A 12,500-nucleotide genomic window follows, 5' to 3' on the forward strand; every position below is an offset into this window, starting at 1 on the left:
GTTGCTGCTGGACAACGCACCAGGACACTCGCCCCTACTGTTAGATCGTCACCCCAACGTAAAAGTGGTCTTCCTTCCTCCCAACACTACGTCTATATTACAGCCCATGGACCAGGAGTTGATTTGCAATGTGAAAGCTGCATTCTCAACAAAAAAATTCCAGCTCCTGAACGACTACACCAACACCAGGGAAGAGTTGCGTGACCTGAGTGACACCACCACCGATAGCAAGAGCGACGAAGATGAGGAACAACGGTTAGAACAGCAAAAAATACTCTTCAAACAATTCTGGAGAATATTTAACATCAAGAAAGCTGTGGACATCTTGGTGGAGTCATGGGATCAGCTGTCTATTGCTACAATTCGTCACGCATGGAGACATGTGTTGCATGGAATACCAGGTGAGAGGAGGAGTCAATCTGTGACTGGTGAGGTTCAGAATGTTGCAGTAGCAGTGGACCTTGCCAGAGAAGCTGCGCAGACTGTTACAGTTCCAGGCTTCTCCGAGACCACCAACGACGACATCCTGGAGGTGATCAGAAATCCTGAAGTGACTGCCGACGAGATGTTGGAAGAAGAACACGTCAGTGAAGAGGAGGAAGAAGGTGCGTCAGTCTCCGAAGAACACAGTTTAAGTCATAGTGATATTAAGTGTGCCATGGAGTTTGCAGAGAAAATTAAGTCCGTCCTTTCCCGCGACAATGACGATGACCGCTATGAAGTCTTCCATAACCGGCTGGTGCAGGCTATGGAGCCGTACATCACGGTGTATCACGACAACATCAACGCCAGCCGTCAGCAAAGCATAACAGATTTCTTCACCCGCAACCCACCACAGCCAGCCCAAGCCAGTGATAGTGGCAGTGAAGTTGACTTTGAGGGATTTGTCAGGGAAGCCCTGACAACTGTAAGTGACAGTGATGATGATTCACCTAGTAATGGTGATTCACCTGAGGGCCAGTAATCTGCCCTCTGCCTCGGAACCAGCCTCCATCCCCGTATGCCGACCCATCTCTTCTACTACCGTAAGTGTTCCACAAAATTTTTAGTTTTTTAACCTATTCTTTATTTTTCCTATGTTAACCTTTATCTTTCCTAACCTAACCTCTTCTATATTACTTGTTTTTTCATACCATCATAAAGTTAAGATAAAATTTTTACTACAACATAGTTGTGTGTCGTCAAAAAGTGGAGTTTGGGGATCGGCCTGGACTCCATTTCAATTAATCCCATATGTTATGTTATTCACTTTCCGCGTTCCTCACTTTCCGCGGGACCCTCTGGGTTACATTAACCGCGTAATGTGAGGACCAACTGTATATATATATATATATATATATATATATATATATATATATATATATATATATATATATATATATATATATATATACAGTCATGCGCCGGTTAACGTCCAACCGAACAACGTCCGATCGCATATACGTCCATGGCCCCCCCCCAAAAAAGTGACGCCTGCTGGACCACCACTCCACGACCCCCTAACGGAGACACGATGATCCTCCCCATACTGGTCAGATATTATGTGTTAAAGGAATATGCTTCCTTACTTAGGCTTTTTTTAAGCATTTGCCTACAGGTGAAATGTTAACCTACATCTATTGAGGATAAAATCTTTCACCTACAAATTGACAATAACACATTTGCTGTAATCAGACATATCTAGTTGCCTCAACAATTGCAACCCCAGTTGCAATTGGGGTTGCAATTTCAAATTCTGTGGCATTACTAAAAATAGTAAAGTTTCTGGTGCACTCTAAGATTAAGAGAGAAAACGGAGGACTCAGGCATCCTGATGTGAGAGAAAACGGACTCGTATGACGGGGGACCAAATAAAAAAAGCATAGCTACATGTTTTGTGGACTACAGTATTAAGCGTACCCTTTTCATCACTTTGTAATAAACCTAGCCATGCCTATGTGTGTTTATGATATTTACCATAACATTATATATATATTTAGTGGGTCTAAATGGTCGTAAAATGGGAAACTTGAGGTTGGGTCTTGGGTAAATGAACCAATTAGAATAAATCCCATAGGTTCTGTACTTTCGTTATCGGTGGGGTCCCAATTAGGCGCGATAACCAAGGGATGACTGTACTGTACTGTATATACTTGTGACACTGGCCAGTTGCTTCTGGTGTTATGGTACAGGGGTACCAAGTGACAGCACTAGGATCCCGCTTCCTCTATCAAGGAATAAACAATTAAAATTTAAATTGAAAAAAAAAACATTCAAATAAATTACTATCTTACAAGAATCCCTCCAATGTAAGTTATATTCACCCAGGTCGTTTGGGTGGCAAATTATGAGAAGAGCTTAGTCACTCTTAAGTAATGATAAATAAACACGCAGGCCTTCAGCACCAACTGTCAAATCTTATCTCAAATAAATAAATAAACAAACGCCAGACATTCTGTCACCTCACCTCCCGCCCCCTCTTCCCACCCTGGTGATTTCTTTATGTTTATTTTATATAATATCTCAGACTAAAGTTAGGATAATATAATTTGCATTGCTGAAATCCTTGCAACACAGAGATTAATTTGAATATAAGCGTCATATATTTTGCTCAAGATATAAAAAATTTAGTACATTAGTGTACAATACTGTAGTACATTTTATAAAAGTTTTTCAACTGTATTTTTGGGTAGATTTACATAAATTTCTTCATTTATTTTCATCCATTTACATTCACACACCATACTAACATAAACGTAAAATAAATTAGTGCAAAGCTGGACTGCACATGTACTAATTTGATTACGGTACTAAAATTGTTATGTCTAGTGCGAATTACAACATGTTTATATTCAAATAAATCAGTATCTTACAAGGATCCCAGCTATGTTAATTATATTCTCCCAGGTCATTTCACTGGCATTTTAAAATGAGAGAAGCTTAGTAGGACTGTTAAATAAACACACAGACCTTCGTCTCAAACTTATCACCTCAACCCCCCCAACCCCTCGCTGGGTGGCGTGGCTGGTTCCGTCAGTCCCTCCCTCCCTCCCTCCCTCCCCCCCAGCCAGGCTTTTAGGCTTACAGTTTTTATCTTATATAATATCTCAGACTAAAGTTAGGAGATTATAATTTGCATTGCTGGAATCCTTGCAAGACAGCCAATAATTTGAATATAAACGTCATATATTTTGCTCAAGAGATAAAAATTGTTGTACATTAGTGTACAGTACTGTAGTACATTTTATAAAAAAAGTTTTTCAACTGTATTTTTGGGTACATTTACATAGATTTCTTAGTGCAAAGCTGGAGTGCACATGTACTAATTTGATTACGGAACTAAAATTGTTTTGTCTCGTGTAAATTATAGCATGTTTATATTCAAATTAATCAGTATGTTACAAGAATCCCAGCTATGTTAATTATATTCACCCAGGTCATTTCACTGGCTTTTTATAAGAGAGAAGCTTAGTCACCTAAGAACTGATAAATATACACGCGTTAGACCTGGGCCTGTGGCAACTGTCAAACGTACTACCTCCCCTCCCCCCACGCCCCCTCGCTCGCTCCCACCCTCTCTCTCCCCATCTGCTGGCGTTGCTGGAATCGTTGTAAAACAGTGAATAATTTTAATATAAACGTCATGTATTTTGCACAAGAGATAAAAATTAATCGCCTGTATCACATTACAGTAGTGATTTAAGAGTAAAAGTGTACATGTACATATATAGTATTCCACATACACGTAAGTATAAATAAAAAGTTTATGTGATGATCGGACAACGTCCATTTCGGTTAACGTCACGTTTCCAAGAACGTATCTAGGACGTTAACCGGCACATGACTGTATATATAATATCCTTTAAAAACAAAAATTTAAATTTCGCGCTATTTTCAATATTCCCCTGTGCAATGCGGCAAACAGACACCACCCTTTCCAGCCTCAGACACCCGCTGCTCCGAGAAGCCTCAGTCCACACGTGCCTACCGTACTGTGAACACTACTGTGATTACCTCTTCTGTTTGTCCTTCCACGTGCATTCCACATGGCTCAAAGACGTAAGCCAGCCTCATTAAAGGTAAATATTACTAGCAAAGACTCTAAAGTGAAAAGATCAAGAATAGTTATGACCTTAAAGAAAAAACAGTTTTATTGGACAAACTCAGAGGTGGTATGAGCTATGGCTCGAGATGTGGTGAAGACTGACAATTTATTTGTGTTTTTTGTCAGAATACAGTGATCCTGCGGTTAACAAAATTTTGGTTAACGAATTACCTTCCCTAAGATTCTTCACTTCGGTTAACGAAAAAATTTCAGTTAACGAATTCCTTACGAATTTTTCCCAACATGTTTTCGACTGCTCACCAGCTGTAGTATTAGTCCGCCAATACAGTAATTGGTTTTAGGGCTTAAATTCGTTACCATTTGAGTAAATATCAAGAAGGTTGTACTATTCAATAATTTTAAAAGTCTTATATTAAAGTTTTTAGTCATTTTAACAATTATTTAACATAATTGAAGTACAGGGAACTAGTTTTTAGAGCGCCAAACAGCCACTCAACATACCCAAAATGGCGTCAGTGTGTGTCCCTGCTAAGAGGAGGAAGCTTCTTGCTTGAGACACTCTTGAACATAAACTATTTTTACGTTTTTACAGTACAATTATTAGTCATTCTGAAGTTTATTTTACATATTGACAATATATAATGCAGTGCAGTGTTGATTTAAAGAAAATAATCTTGAATTACACCAAGTAAACTAAAATTTTATGGGTGAAATGGCGGCATGGGGTGACTTCTCTTCCACCCCAATGCCTTCTCTTCTCCCTTCTCCTCCACCCCCATTCTAATTCCTATCATCATCAACCAGGAGCCTTCTACATGCACACCTCAAAGTAAGTGTACTTTACTGCATTTATTTTTAGTTTGTATGTAATTTTCGGCGAGCTGGAAGCAATAACCCAAAATCCCATTGAAACAATGGTTTCGGTTTACGAATTTTTCGGTTAACGAACGACTCTCTGGAACGTATTGTGTTCGTTAACCGAGGGACCACTGTACAAGTCTTCAAGTGGAGGAATGTGGGTGGAAGAGGACTGGCTGGCTAGCATGACTGTGTGAGGGCGGGCAGACGCCGGGACAGCAGGAGGGGCAAGCGCAGCAATCATGTTGTGACATGTTTAGACATGCATGAGTTACAATTTTATAAAAAAATTTTTTAGCCAGTTCCTTCGATTAGTCTCAAGTAAGTGTTTCATTAATGATGAGCGCTCCACTTGAATTTTGTAATTTGTTCATTTTTTTTAATTTAGAAGGGAAAAAACAAGCAAAATTCATTGCAGAATGTCATTTCAATACGGAAACAATTGCATCAGTCGAGTGAACATTTACAAGTGGGATGAACAAATAAAAAATGGTCAAACAAGTATTGAACGAAGATCGTGCTGGACAACCTGTCGAAGTTTCAACGTCCACATTGCACGAGAACACTGAGTGGAAAGTTTTGGGAAACCGACGCATTACAATTGAACAAATTGCGACAGATTTGAATGCCAGTGTTGGTACAGTACACAACGTCGTTCATGATGTTCTGAAGTTTAAGAAAACGTGTGCAAGTTGGGTCTCCAAAATGTTGAGTGAAGAACACAAAGCTGCTGGACTGCGCATTTCAAGTGAACTGATAGAACTATTTCTACGCGAAGGTGAGGCACTTCTACAGTGGATCGTGATTTGTGATGAAACCTGGTTGTACCACTTTGAACCAGTCAAAATGTCAAGCAAAAAAATTCAAAACATTCCCTTCAGCGAATAAAGTGACGCTTACTCTTGTCTGGGATCTGAATGAACCAATATACTGCCACTATTTTGAAGAGTGGTGTACCACCAACAGTGCATCATATTCAGAAATGCTAGAAAACCAAATCATGCCAGCCATACTTCGGAAGTGCCCCAGCTTGCATTGAAAACGCATGATTATTTTGAAAGACAATGCACAACCTCACAGTGCACAGCATACGCAAGAAATGATTAATAAACTGTTTGGTCTGTTCAAAACGTAATAATAAATCATTACTTCTGCAGTTATATTCATTTGTCTTGTTACTTACTGAATGACCCTCATATATGTACAGTAATAAACAGTACCAACTGTTGCTTTCATATTCTTACGTAGAGAAATGACACTATGTTTGCATGTATGCATATACTGTACCGTATACACTCACCAAAAACTCTTGAATGCTATAAGCACTATGCAACCTGAAAAATAAACAAAGAATCTGAAAGCATTCAGAGATGACAAGCCCCATTCTACTAATTCTCACATCCATCGTGCCCAGGTGTTCGAGAAATTTTTTAGTGAGTGTACATACGTTGACCTTTCACTGTCGGTTTCACACTGTTTTCTTTACCACTAGCAGTTACTTCTACGTATTGTTGTTTATATTAAATATCATTAAAAAAAACATGCATATCCTTTTTTCTACATTAATTTTACTGCAGCTAAAACAAGGTTCTTATCTTCAGTTTTGGATGGAGAACCATCGTCAAGCATATAAATGCTGACAATAACAACGGTGTCCCATCTCCTCCTGTGTGTTTTAAATGACATTGTATTACTGGTGAATTGTATTGTTCATTTTGCATACATAAACATTAAGTATCTAGTTTTTATTTTCCATTAATTTTACTGTTTTTGAGAAAAAAAGGGTAAAAAGCCCCACCACCACCAAAGATGTGAAAAGGACACCGTAATACTGGAAGACACATTACCATCAAAACTCGAGGGTTTACTGTACTCAGTTACCATGCCTTTGCTGCCACATAAAATATTCTATTTTTAATTACACTATACCCTCATTAATTCGACAAAAAGGGAGCTCTGGGTCACTTGAATTACCAAAAAATCTGTGGCTTGAGAGTTGGTGAGTGCTGGCAGCACTTTAAGGGAGAGCAGGAACATTCAGCTGTGTACCGCTCTGTAAACAAGAGACCGGGAATGTACAATGGCACAATTACTCATTTGGGATCGAGTATGGGATTTTTTTGTTAGAAAATTAATTCTTTTTCAATAATGTTTTATTAACCTTGCACCAAATGAACCTAAATACAGTAATATGGGAATTAAGGTGAAACTGCATGCTGCCAAGCAGGAGGTGAGGCATAATCAGCACTCCCTCCCTCCTCAGCCACCCCTCACCAGCTATGCACCCAAATGTAGTTTTGTATCTTAATAAATTCATATTTATTCCTAAAATTCATTCAACTTAATTTATTTCATGATATCTGCCTATAATAATATTATATATTATTGCATAATGTATGATTTGACTAGATAAATGTGTCACGTTCTTTTATATATTCCCTCTAGTACATTTAGTACAGTACAGTAAGTCCTCGCTTAACGTCGTGGTTCCGTTCCTGAAAACCAAGACGTTAACAGAAACAACAATAACGGAATCAATTTTCCCCATAAGAAATAGATAAAATACGGGAGTTACGTTCTCCAGCCTCCCTTTGCCTCATAAAATACATTACATATACATGAGTTCAATGAATTTTTTTAGAAAATAGTATATATTATACATCCTAAAAGATAAATATACTACTATCATTTTGTATTGTACTCACTGATGGGCAGAGGTGGAGCGAGTGTGTGGTGGGTAGTGGAGAGGAGGAGGGTGAGAGAGGAGAAGGACGGGAGAGGAGGAGGGTGGTGAGTCACTGAGACCCGGAGGGTGGCTCCTTCTCCCGCTCTGACTGGGTGAGAGAGGGTGATGCGGCGTACAAAGTAGTCCATGACGACGTTATACCGAATTGGCGGGACGTTGTCAGAATCATGGGTATCTAAAGAGTAGCGACGTTATAACAAAACAATGTTGTCGGGGGCAACGCTAAACAGGGATTTACTGTATTAAACAAAACATGTTGAATGAATGTGAAAAATATTTGATAATTTGACACAATAAATCTATCAACCTAAACTAAAACATCAGTACATTTTCAGAATTAAAAGTACTGTAGAGTAATTACAAAATTCGACCTTGAGATTGAACACTTTACATACAGTGCAGTTGTCACTCATACGGCCACAGGGCAGGCGAGTCAGCAGTTCAGTTCTTTATAATGATTAGTTTGGCAAATTAACATTAGTCATGGATGTATCATTTTTATCGTCTACTGTATTAAGTTTTAAATTTTTAATCTCACTATTTTATTGAGTTATTTGGTACTGTAAAATAACAAAAATGTGGCAACTCTGCAAAGGACAGCCGCCAGCCAGCCAGCCGCACTGACTGTGATTGGAGAAATTTACTTTGCTATACTGTACCTTGTACAGTCGGCCACAAGAATAAGTACACACCCACAGTTCGTGTTTGAGACAAAATATCTGGTAACACTGTCCTGAACAGAACAGACAAAATTTCAAAATGACCTGTATTTTATGTTTTATTCCTACATATATGTTATAAATACATTTGTTGTGAATGTTTTACTTGTGTCTTGTGTTTATATTACAAGTAATACAGTAATACCCCGCTTAACACGGTTTCGCTTAGCGCGATTTCACATATACGCGGTGCCTCGCCAGAGCTGAATTTTCACTTAATGCGGGTTTTTTCCACGTACAGTATACGCGCAGAGTGTCTGGCTCAAGAGCTATTTTTAGATTCGCCCCACCCGCCTGCCTGCCTGTTTTAGCTCATAAAATTCATACAAATTACCCGGCCAGAATATAATTTACATTGCTGGAATTCTTACAATATGATGATCATTTTGAATATAAACATGATAGATTTTGCATTAGACATACAAATTTTAGATATAATGTTTACCCTGAGTAAATATGTTATTTTTTGTGCAAAATATATGACATTTGTATTCAAAATATTCCTGGTCTTACAAGGAATCCAGCAATGTCAATTATATTATCCTAACTTTAGTTTGAGGTATTATTTATTACTAAAAAGGTAAATATTCTGGTTTTCCCACACATCTGGTAGGGAGGGTTGGTGGGTGGTGGGAGGGAGGAGGGACCGACCGACCATCTGTTACCGTGTGAAGAATATTTTTGTTTTTTTATTAACTGAAGATATTTGTTTTAGCTCATAAAATTCAGACAAATTACCCGGTCAGAATATAATTTACATTGCTGGAATTCTTATAATTTGATGATCATTTTGAATATAAACATCATAGATTTTGCATTAGACATACAAATTTTAGATGTAATGTTTACTCCGAGTAAATATGTTATCTTTTGTGCAAAATATATGACATTTGTATTCAAAATATTCCTGGTCTTACAAGGAATCCAGCAATGTCAATTATATTATCCTAACTTTAATCTGAGGTATTATTTAATACTAAATGTTAAAATTTAGTTTTTTCACCCAACATCTCTTGAAGGGAGGATTGGTGGGGGTTGGGGGAGGGTTGGGACGGACCGCGCGGTTGGAAGAGGGGGGGAGGCAACGTGGGGTACTTTGATTGACAGATAGTGTTGTGAAGAATATTTTTTTTTTATTAACTGAAGATATTTGTTTTAGCTCATAAAATTCATACAAATTACCCGGCCAGAATATAATTTACTTTGCTGGAATTCTTACAATTTGGTGATCATTTTGAATATAAACATCATAGATTTTGCATTAGACATACAAATTTTAGATATAATGTTTACTCTGAGTAAATATGTTATCTTTTGTGCAAAATATATGACATTTATATTCAAAATATTCCTGGTCTTACAAGGAATCCAGCAATGTTAATTGTATTATCTTAACTTTAGTTTGAGGTATTATTTATTCAAATTTAGTGGTTTTCCCCCCAAAATTTCTCAGAGAGGGAAGAGCCAGCAGTGTAGTGTGAGAAGAGGGGGAGGGAGTTGAGTCCATTATTTGAATGGACATTAACTTGGCGACTGTATTTCTCTATTTCTCTTAAGTATTAATTTTGTGCATGTACCATCATAAAATTAAGATGTTATTTTTACTAGAACATAGGTATTGTGTTGGAAAAAGTAGAGTTTGGGGGTCGGGCCAGTTTCTATTGGAATTAATCCCATATGTTCTGTTGTTCACTTAGCGCGGTTTTCACTTAACACGGTACCCTGTGGGTTTTATTGACCGCGTTAAGCGGGGTACTACTGTATATTGTATCCAATGGTAGTAAACTTGTTGCCGAATGGGATTGCAGTTATTGTACAGCTCCCTCCTCCTCCCCCACCTTTTCTCTTACCCTACTTTTTTTTTCTTATGTTTGGATTAGTAAAGGAAGAAGAATAAAGAAGGGGAAACAGAAAATAGTTAGAGATAACAGGTTGGAGGAGATGAGTTTCATCATGTGTTTGGTAGCGCAGTTTCAACGTTACCAGACCATTTTCGGACCTTACAGCTACAGTGTGTATACTTATTCCTGTGGCTGACTGTACATAAATATTTATGGCAGTCCATTCAGCTACTGAATTTTGGTATTTTAAAACATACAAGCATGAAAACAATATATGTTTGTACTTATTATAAATACCAAAATTCCAAGTGTATCAAGTACTGTACCATAAATATTTGTAAAGAGGGTAATTGGGCACACATGACCCAGCCACACAGCTCAGCTCACATAAACCTAGTCAGCCAAGACGCTAACATCACCACTCCACACCGCTGAAAAAGACACCTATTGAGTTATGTGCCTGAGAGATATCATATTTAGCCACTATGTATGTTTATAATATATATTTTCTAAGAAAATTCCATTGAATCTACATACATATACAGTACATACAGTACTTCACTTTAATGAGTTTCACATTTACGATTCATCACAATAACAACAGTTATGAAATGCAACACCTCAACACATAACGATACATTTCAACATAATAACGATCAGTAGTGCAAGTTGATAGTCACTCTGGGCGGCCATCTTGATGACGTCAGCGAGCAGGGCGGTTTGTTTTGATCAGAGCATGTGAACAGGAGAGGTGGTGTAACGTACTCACTTATCTGTGAGTCGACATTCAAGAGGGAGATGACAGCACTGTTGATGATAATGTTCAAGATTTAACTGTGTGTGATCTGTTAGATGATTTACCACTAGATGTCACTGGGTTTGAGACTGAAGGATCAGTTGGTGGTGGTGCTGGGGAAGCAGTGCAGTGTGAGTGTGGGGGCAGGGGCACTAACACCACTCCCCTGCCTCAGCAGTTCAATGAGTGTCTAAAGGTTAGTCATTAACTGCACATGCAGTATTAATGTGTGTGGATAAGCGGTTGTAATTTTTTGTGGGGTTTATAGGGGGTGAAAGTGTCTGAGGGCTGGTACCAATTGACCCATTTAGCATGTAAACTATACTAACCACATTAACGATTTTCACTTTAACGACCGTTTTCGTGGTACCAATCAGTTGTTAAAGTGAAGTATGCATTATATGGGCTGAAGGGAGGCTGGGAAACATAACTAGCCTATTTCATCAATTTCTTATGGGAAAAATTTATTCCATTAATGTTGTTCTTGTTAACGTCGTCGTTTCCAAGAACACGTGACCACGAGGTTAAGCGAGGACTAACCTGTACCTGGTCTCTCTCTCCACTTTTTATTTGTTAAGTTTTTGTAAAAAATCAAAATGTAAAGGATTCACATACTGACAAACCTCAACCATACACTTTTCTCCCAATTAAGGTGTTATTTGATTAAATTTTCTTTTTATTGTTTTTAGAATCCAATAATAATAATAATAATAATAATAATAATAATAATAATAAAAATAATACAAAGAGTAGCCTTCAACATAATACAAGGTACATAAAGTTCTCATTATGGAAATGTGTAAATGGCACATAAAAAGTAGGAGTCTAATGCACCAAGCATAGCAAATATACAGAATGCCAGATCACATAAGCCTGTGTTTTATGTGACAGAAGCATTCTAATCAGTAATATCTCCATTAGCTGGAATCCCTCTTAGCCAGAACTCTCCAATAGCCGGAAATGAAATGTGCTTGGAATTTTTTTGGAAAATTCTCTCAATTCCGGGCTTGGGAACAAATTCCAAGGTTAAAAATCAGAAGCATTTTCTGAAATAGGTAAATACCCCAAAAATTTGAGAAAATGGTGAGAAACTCTCTCCAAAGCTTTCTGCTCTGGGCCTGGGGCAAAGGTTCTGGGCATTATGAAAGATTGTATCATGCTTAGCCACATCCCCACATGCTGGGTGCATGGATAGGAAGACCACTTGGGTAAAGCTAAAAAATTTCTGCTCTGGGTCTATTTATAATTATTGTACAAACATAAATAATTTTAAAATGTACATACAGTACTAATACAGTAAATAGTACAGTAATAAATAAATGTAACTGCAAGGTGAGCTCACGAGGCGAGGGGTGAGGTGACGAGGCAGGTGGTAAGGTGACGAGGCAGGAGTTGAGGTGACATGACAAGACACTTAAACAGCACACACATTAACAATACTACCTCTCTGCACACAAGAAACTGTGAATATACTACAGCCCAATAGCTCATCTGG

General features: G+C 38.0%; 1 protein-coding gene across 5 annotated transcripts in view; it reads right to left on the bottom strand.

Annotated features, from left to right (window-relative positions):
• The window catches only part of LOC121870412 (endophilin-B1-like), a gene marked incomplete at its 5' end in the record, with an annotated part of 148,037 nt that overhangs the window by 66,050 nt on the left and 69,487 nt on the right, over window positions 1–12,500 (bottom strand).

This window comes from Homarus americanus, unplaced genomic scaffold (genome assembly GCF_018991925.1).
Source record: "Homarus americanus isolate GMGI-L3 unplaced genomic scaffold, GMGI_Hamer_2.0 scaffold40856, whole genome shotgun sequence".
NCBI lineage: Eukaryota > Metazoa > Arthropoda > Malacostraca > Decapoda > Nephropidae > Homarus > Homarus americanus.